Source organism: Choloepus didactylus, chromosome 5 (genome assembly GCF_015220235.1).
Source record: "Choloepus didactylus isolate mChoDid1 chromosome 5, mChoDid1.pri, whole genome shotgun sequence".
Classification (NCBI taxonomy): domain Eukaryota; kingdom Metazoa; phylum Chordata; class Mammalia; order Pilosa; family Megalonychidae; genus Choloepus; species Choloepus didactylus.
In genome coordinates this window covers 47,820,909-47,829,643 of record NC_051311.1, presented here as the reverse complement: position 1 = coordinate 47,829,643, position 8,735 = coordinate 47,820,909, and the positions used below count along the sequence as shown (strand labels likewise).

At 39.9% G+C, this 8,735-nt stretch overlaps 1 pseudogene; it reads left to right on the top strand.

The window, feature by feature from the left end:
* Positions 1 to 205: 205 nt before the first annotated feature.
* Positions 206 to 1,781, top strand: LOC119535280 (annotated as a pseudogene).
* The last annotated feature ends 6,954 nt before the right edge of the window (positions 1,782 to 8,735 follow it).

Below are 8,735 nucleotides of genomic sequence, written 5' to 3'. Positions count from 1 at the left end.
CCACTCTCAAGCTCTCACAAACACATTCACTTCCTTGTTTGTGCCCACTCTAGTAAATTATTCCCCTTCCAGGCTGGATTTCCCTTAGGATTCCTGATCCTGTTCTTACCCCAACTTGCCTCTTTTGGGCTTGCCATTGTGGGTGCCTCACTCAGAAGCTCAATCCCCAGGAAGATCTCACTGGTGACTCTCCAAATCCATTACCATGAGTGGGGTCCTGATCCCCCATACACTCACTGCTTTGGACTTTTGAAGCCTGTGCCAGACTGGTTCTATGCAGCTCTTCTTGTCCTACACCGTGGACCAGTCCAACACTTGGGCCCAGTCCCTCTACTGCTCTCCAATCACTGTCTACTTCTTGCATCATCACCTACGGTTATCGAAGCTGTAGTTCCAAGCCCTGGGGGTTGGTGAGAACCATGTATTCTAGATGAAATTGGATGAGAGGCAATGACTGTAACCCTCATCAATGCCAATTGCTGCCCTGGCTCTCTGTCATGTTTCTCTTTGAGGGATACTTTGGAACCATCATCTACACAGGTAATTTTCGATATACACTGTCCGTGCTGAAGTGCCAGTTCTGCGATTGGGGAAGCAAATCCATACCTTATAACTAGACAATAGCAATTGCAATCCAGCCCTTGTTCTTCCCAAAAAGAAGCTGCCCACCAGATTGTGGATCTCATTTGAAAGCATCCCAGAGCATAATATAAAGATTGGACCCCACAATCTGGGAAAGGAGTCACTGCTGGAGCAGCTGACCCTGGAGTTTTGGACCTGGGTGGCATTGAGTCCTTGGCACTTTGAGTTGGTGAAGCTGCTGGTTTGGAAGATGTGTTCACAGTAGAGGAGAAGGCTGGCTGCATTCATGCCTTGGACCATAGGGACATCCGCCATTCCACTACGTTGCCTTGGAACCAGATCCACCTTACCTTTGCTATCCTTCCCACAAGCCAAGAAATCCACAGATCCCACACTGATATCCACATTATCCCTTACTTTGACCATTCTTCCTACGTGGAGCTTCATGCCTTTGTGGTAGCACTAAAGCCTTGCCAGGTCATGTCCATCATTAGTGGACAGCCTTGTAGGGACTACTTTCAGGGCATCCTGAACCCCAAGTTCCCAATACAAACTCTGATTCCATACTCTGTGCAGCAATACATAAGTTCCTTCTCTAGAAAACAGAGCTTTCTCTGACTGCTAGAAAGGAAGCTAAAGAGGCCAAGAAACCAGGGTGGTGTGTTTGAATCCCCTGAGGAAAATGTTCATCAATTTCAAGCTGACAGAGACTCAAAGAAGGACAAGAAGGAGAACCTTTCTCCCTGGCCTGGGGACCTTGAGAAGCAACCTTCCCTCCATACTTTGCAGACCAAGAAACAGTTGTTCCCAGACCTCTACAGCAAAGAAGGGGATGAGCCAGTCCCTTTCTCTGAATCCCATGAAGTGGTAACTGTGTTGACTGCCCCCTTGGGGTTTTCAGTGCATTTAAAGTCTACAGATGAGGAGTTTATCTCTCAGAAACTGGGAGGGAAATTGGCTTAGGACACCACTTGGTATCCAGTGGAGACAATGATGGCTCAGCAACTACAGGGAACCAAAGTTCCTGGGGGAGCCAGTATTCTCCCCTATATTACAACAGTAATGTTGCTCCTCTTCTGGCTACTGAGTTCAGGGCTCTGGCACTAAAATACCTCCTGACTCCAGGTTCCAGGAAGAGAGCTCTTCCAAGAACCCTTGCTGAAGTACAGGGGAGAGCACAGAATGAAAACCTGGTTTGATCCAACACTGCAGTTTTGAAGATTGTGAGTGATGGCAGGTGGGGAGAGTTTGGGGCCTTACTTTCTTATCCTCACAGGCTCCCTATGGGCTCTAGATAGCACTTTCCAAAGTATGTTCATCAGAATCCTTAGTTATGTAGTTGAGTATATTTAAGAAACACTCTGTTATAACCCCTTTACAGTGTACATGAGCACATTAAAGCTTCTGAGAAGTCCTGCAGCAACTTTATCTGTTTACCCTTGTTTAATCTGAACTTTTTAAAACATGAAACCCTTTTATGTGGGTAAGGACAGAGAAAGAGTCTGAACCAAAAAGGATCAGAATTTCTCCCATTGTTATTTTTTTGTGTCATGTCCCATTTGCATAGCCCCTTCTCCTTCTTCCCAGATAAAAGTCCCTAGGTGGTTCTCTTTTTAAAATTATGAACTATGGTACTGGAGGGTAAAGTGGTGATCCAGGCAGCATGTTCCAATCCTGAATGTCACTAACTTGCTGTAACCCTATCCAAGTGACTTCCTGTCTCTGCCTCCGGGAGGGAACTGGAAGCAATGAAGAGACCTGGGGTTAATGATGAAAAATTTCACCTCTGCCTTCTTCCTGAGGGATTGTAGTTAGTGTTACAGTGGGTTCCATCTGGAACCGAGCCAGCTGCGAGGTTGGGCACTTTCACTAAGGTGGTACGTGGAACCCAGCTGAGCATTATGGTTTAGGATATGACAGGACTTCTAGCTGCCTGGAGGCTCTGACTATGCTCAAATAAAGTTATAAAAGATCAAATGTGCTGACAGATACTACTTGGATTGTTCACATAGCTGGGATATTCACTGCTCCCCCTTCTCTTGGGTTGAGTAGGGAACCAGAGCACATAACCTCTTTGTGTTAGTATCCAGGGAAGAGCTTAAGGAGCCAGATAGCTGGAAGAGGTGGGAGTGTTAAGTTCTGCCCTGTCCTTCTGCTCATAACCTGACAAAATGCCAAACCAATAAGCAGGACAGCAGATTCCATGGCCATGAAGGAGCAGGCTCTGAGATTGGGCACACGCTTGTAGAGTGGACACATGGATGAAAACTGCTTCAGAGTGGAGCCTCTGATCTTAGGAACCAAGAAGGCTCTGTTTCTTGTCCAAGAAATACAAAAAGTTTTTAACTTTTGGAAGGAGATGTGATGCATGCAGAGAACAAAATAAGGCTTTGTTCTTGGACAAGCTGTGCACAGCTCTGAGGGTCTACTAGGCCTGAGGGTCTACTAGGAGATGCAGCAGGTGCAGCATGCAGTGCAGCAGGAAAACATGGCCACAGCCCTGGGCTTGCATCCAGGGCACCCTGGGCAAATGGCTTGAATAGTGGGGACTCAGCTCATCTACAAGGGACTAAGACACCTTCATTGCATGGTTGCTCTGGAGATTAAATAATCAGTAAAAATTCCTGGTTCAGTGCTTATCACATGATAAGTATTTCAAATGTTGTATATAAAATTCTTTTAGAAAAAATTACTCTATATAAAATAAGAAATTTTGGATATAATATAAAAATATAAGGAAGAAAGAAATTATAATTCCTCCATGTACATCAACTGAAATTTTCTTCTTTTCTTTTTCTGTACATGTAAATGCATTAAATATATACTTTTTTTCAAAATTGGAATAATCTTGAAAATCATTTTATATCCTGAATTTTACCTCCTTAATATCTTAGGCATTTCCCTGGGTCATTAAATATTTTTCAAAAACATCATTTTTCATAGTTGTATAATATTCTATGACATGGCTATAACTTGATTAAACCATTCCCATATTGTTCAAAAAAGAAAAAAAACAAAATGACACACAGAGTAAAATAATTTTTGAAAAATAAACAGAGTATCAGTGAATTATAGGACAACTTCAAGAGGCCTAATAAACTTGTAATTGGAGTCCCAGAAGAAGAAGAGAGAGAGGGGAGAACGAAATAAAAGAAGAAACAATGACTGAACATTTTCCTAATTTGGTAAAACCATAAACCCAAAGATCCAAGAAACTTGACAAAATACAAGCACAAGAAACAGAGAAAACTACCTCTAAGAATATCATAATCAATTTGTCCAGCACTAGTATTAAAGAGAAAATCTTAAAAGCAGCCAGATAATAAAGACACATTTTGTATAAAACAAGATAAGGAAGATGGAAGATTTTTTGGTAGAAATAATGCACATGAGAAGACAGAGCAACATCTTAACGTATTGAAAAAAGAATACTGTCTACTAGAATTCTATGCTCATTGAAAATATCTTTCAGAAATGAAGAATAAAGACTTGCAGACATCCAAAAGCTGAAGTAAGATATCACCAGCAAACCACATTAAAGAAATATTAAAGCGAGTCCTTCAAGCAGAAGGAAAATGATATCAAATGGAAATACAGATCTATCCAAGGGAATGAAGAGCATGGTAAATGGTTAAGTATGTGGGGAAATATATGAGTTTTGTCTGATTATTTAAATTTCCTTAAAGATAATTGACTATTTAAACAAAAACAGCATGTTGTGGGATTTATAATATATTTGGAAGGAAAATGTATGACAACAATAACACAGAGGCCAGGAGAGAAAAACGGTAGCATACTATTGTAGTGTTGTTATTCTTTTAAGGAAAATGGTATAAATTCCCTTGAAGATCAACAGGTTCTGATAATTAAAATAATGTTTACTTGGAACAGGCCCACCAAATCCATGTGACACTGATTTTTAACTGGGGCTTCCTGGTGACACTAATGGAAGATGCTGCTGCCAGTGATATTGAAAGGAGCTCGTCTCTCTGGGGCATTTAATATGGATGGACAGGCATTGACTGTACTGTGTCAGACAATCCTCACAACAGCTTTTGACATGGATACAGTTATCACCCCCATTTTACAGAGAAGGACACAGAGGCCCACGGTCATACAACTTGTAGGTGGTAGAGCAGGGATGTGACTCAGCCAGTCTGATTCCAGAGCCTGTGCTCTTCAGCTCTAGTTACTGTCAGCTTGGGAGGTTGTAATCATTCACTCACTCTTTCATTCACTGTATAAATATTTACAGAGCACTCACAGTTCACAGGCCTTGTGCTGGGAGTGAGGGATAAACAGAGTCAAGCAGCTGGTAACTGCCTCGTGGAGCTTATGCTGAATAGCATATGATATGCATTAACCAACTAATCACACACATGGCAACTATGACACATGCTACATGGGAGGGACACTCTGTGCTTTGGACCCTTATGCCCCAGAGACATGAACTAGATAGAAGATCAGGCAAGATTTCACCAAGGAAATGAAACTAAAACTGAGGTTTGATGGATGAAAGAGAATTCACTAAACAAAGGAAGGAAGGAAGCACATTCAAGGCAGAGGGAGAAGCACATCCAAGGGCACTGTGAAAGGATGGAGCAGGCAAGCATGAGGGACTGCAAGCGGGCCACTGAGGCTGGAGGCCGAGAGGGAAGGGGACTGTGCAAAGGGAGGCTGTGGAGAGTCCTGGGGCTAGATCTGAAGGGTTGCACAGGCCATGTGAAGAATTGTGACCTGTATCCTAAGAGCAAAGAGAAGCCACTGAATGGGATTTTGGCAGGAGACACAACAAAATAATAAGTGAATTTTGAAAAGATCCCTCTTTCTCCAATATGGAAAACAGCCAGGAGGGGACAGAACCGATATGGGTTGGGCAGTGAGCGGGGCAAATGAGGAGTCCAAGGAAGAGACGATGGAGCCAGGTAATTGCTACGGTGGTGACGGTGATGGTGATGAAGAGGAGCGATGGAAGCTGAGGGGTCTTCAGCAGGTAAAACTCAGAATTTATGCCCAGCCATTTCTTTCCTGAAGAGATGTGCTGTGTTGATGTGGCCAAGATAAGATGATAACCAGCTCCTGAAGTAGTAACTCAATTCCCTATAAAGCCATCTTTTATGGGCAGATTAAAAAAAAATAACATATATTATTAATCTAAAATCAGTCATTCGAATAAGAAAACAAACAGTTATAGCTAATAAGTCAATAAATTAAGTAATTTGGAATCATAAAAAATACTCAGTCCAGCAGAAGGCAGAAAAAGAAAACAAAACAAAAGGAATATGAAATAATAAAATAAAATATGGGAAAAATGAGAACAACTTTTAAGACAGTAAATTTTAACCTAGACTTCACAGTCATCACATAAATATAAAGTAATAAATACCTCAATTATAAGACAGATTGTTGAATTGGATTAATAAAAGCAAGATCCAACTATATGCTGCCTACAAGAAACCTGTTTTAAATATAAAGACATAAATATAGTAAAATTAAAAGGGTGGTCAATGATATATTATGCTAACACTAATTATAGGAAAGCTGGAATGGCTGTAATAATATCAAAAAAGTAAATTTCAGATCGAATAATACTACTACATATAAAGAGGGTCATTTTATAATGACACAGGGGGCAGTTTATCAAGCAGACATAATATTCAGGCACCTAATAACAGGTTTCAAAATGCAGGAAACAAAAACTGATAGAACGTCAAGGAGAAATAGACATATCCAGAGTAATAGTGAAAGATTTCAATACCTTTCTCTCAGTAATAAGGGGGTAGAAAATCTATAAGGATATTTGAACAACACCATCAATCAATTGATCTAATCGGAATTTATAGAACACTCCTCTCAAGAATGAAAGAATACACATATACCAAACAGACAATATCCCAGGTCACAAAGCAATCTCAATATATTGAAAAAGATTCCAGCAGTACAAATTATATTCTCTCACTACAGTCAAATTAAATTGGAAATCAACAATAGAAAATTCTGGAAAATCTCCAAATACATGGAAACTAAAAACACTTCTAAATGATGCATGGATCAAAGAAGAAATCAAAGGGGAAATTGGAAAGTACAAACATACCTCATTTTATTGTGCTTCACTTTATTGTGCTTCACAGATACTGCATTTTTTTACAAATTCGGAGGTTTGTGGCAACCTGTGTCGAGCAATCTATCGATGCCATTTTCCCAAAAGCATGTGCTCATTTCATGTCTCTGTATCATTTTCGTAATTTTCACAATATATAGACTTTTTCATTATTATTTACCTGTCATGATGATCTGTGGGCAGTGATCTTTGATATTACCACTGTAATTGTTTTGGGGTGCCATGAACTGTGCCCATATAAGATAGCAAACTTAATGGATAAATGTTGTATGTGTTCTGAATGTTCTACAAATCAGCTGTTCCCCATCTTTTTCCTCCTCCTTGGGCCTCCCTCTTCCCTGAGGTACAATAATATTGAAATTAGGTCAATTAATAACCCTACAATGGTCTCTAAGTATTCAAGTGAAAGGAAGAGTCTCAAGTCTCTCACTTTAATTCAAAAGCTTGATTAAGCTTAGTGAGAAAGATATGTTGAAAGCCCAGAGAGGCCAAAAGCTAGGCCTCTTACACCAAACAGTTAGCCAAGTTATGAATGCAAAACAAAAGTTCTTGCAGTAAATTAAAAGTGCTACTCCAGTGAACACATGAATGATAATAGAGCAAAACAGGCTTATTGCTGATATAGGGAAAGTTTTAATGGTCTGGATAGAAGAGCAAACCAGCCACAACATTCCATTAAGCCAAAGCCTGATCCACAGCAGGGCCCTAAATCTCTTCAATTTTATGAAGGCTGAGAGATGTGAGAGAGCTGCAAAAGAAAAGTTTGAATCTAGCAGAGGTTGGCTTATTAGGTTTAAGGAAAAAGCCATTCTCCATAACACAAAAGTGCAAAGTGAAGCAGTGAGTACTGATATAGAAGCTGCAGCAAGTTATCCAGAAGAGCTAAGGTAGTTTATGAAGGTGGCTACACTAAATAACAAGTTTTCAATGTAAATGAAACAGTCTTCTATTAGAAGAAGATGCAATCTAGGACTTTCATAGCTAGAGAGGAAAAGTCAATGCCCAGTTTCAAAGCTTCAAAGGATCAGGTTGACTCTCTTGTTAGGGGCTAATGTAGCTGGTGACTTAAGTTGAAGCCAATGCTTATTTACCATTCCAAAAATCATAGGGCCCTTAAGAATTATGCGAAATCTATTCTGCCTGTGCTCTATAAATGGAATAATAAAGCCTAGATGATAGCACATCTGTTTACAACATGATTTACTGAATATTTTAAGTCCACTGTTGACACTGACTGCTCAAAAAAAAAAAAAAGTTTCGTCTCAAAATATGACTGCTCATTGAAAATGCTCCTGGTCATCTAAGAGCTCTGATGGAGACATACAAGATTAGTGTTATTTTTACACCTGCTAACATAAAATCCATTCTGCAGCACATGGATCAAGGAGTAATTTTGGCTTTCAAGTCTTAATATTTAAGACAAATATTTCTTAAGGCTATAGCTGCCATGGATAGTGATTCCGTCAATGAATCCAGGCAAGGTCAACTGAAAACCTTCTGGAAAGGATTCACCCTTTTAGATGCCATGAAGAACATTTGTGATTCATGAGAGGAGGTCCAAATATCAACATTAGCAGGAGTTTGGAAGAAATTGATTTCCAACCTTCATAGATAACTTTGAGGAGTTCAAGATTTCAGTGGAAGAAGTAACTGCAATGTGGTAGAGATAGCAAGAGAACTAGAATTAGAAGTGGAACCTGAAGATATGACTGAATTGCTGAAATCTCATGGTAAAATTTGAACAGATAAGGAGTTACATCTTATAGATGAGCAAATAAAGTGGTTTCTTAAGATGGAATCTATTCCTGGTTGAAATGCTGTGAAGAGTGTTGAAATGACAACAAAAGATTTAGAATATTACATACACTTAGTCGATTAAGCAGCCGCAGTGTTTGAGAGGATTACAGAAAAATCTTCTGTGAAAGAAAAAGTCAACTGATGTGGCAAACTTCCGTGTCATGTTGTTTTAAGACATTGCCACAACCAATCCAACCTTCAGTAAACACCACCCTGATCAGTCAGCAGTCATCAA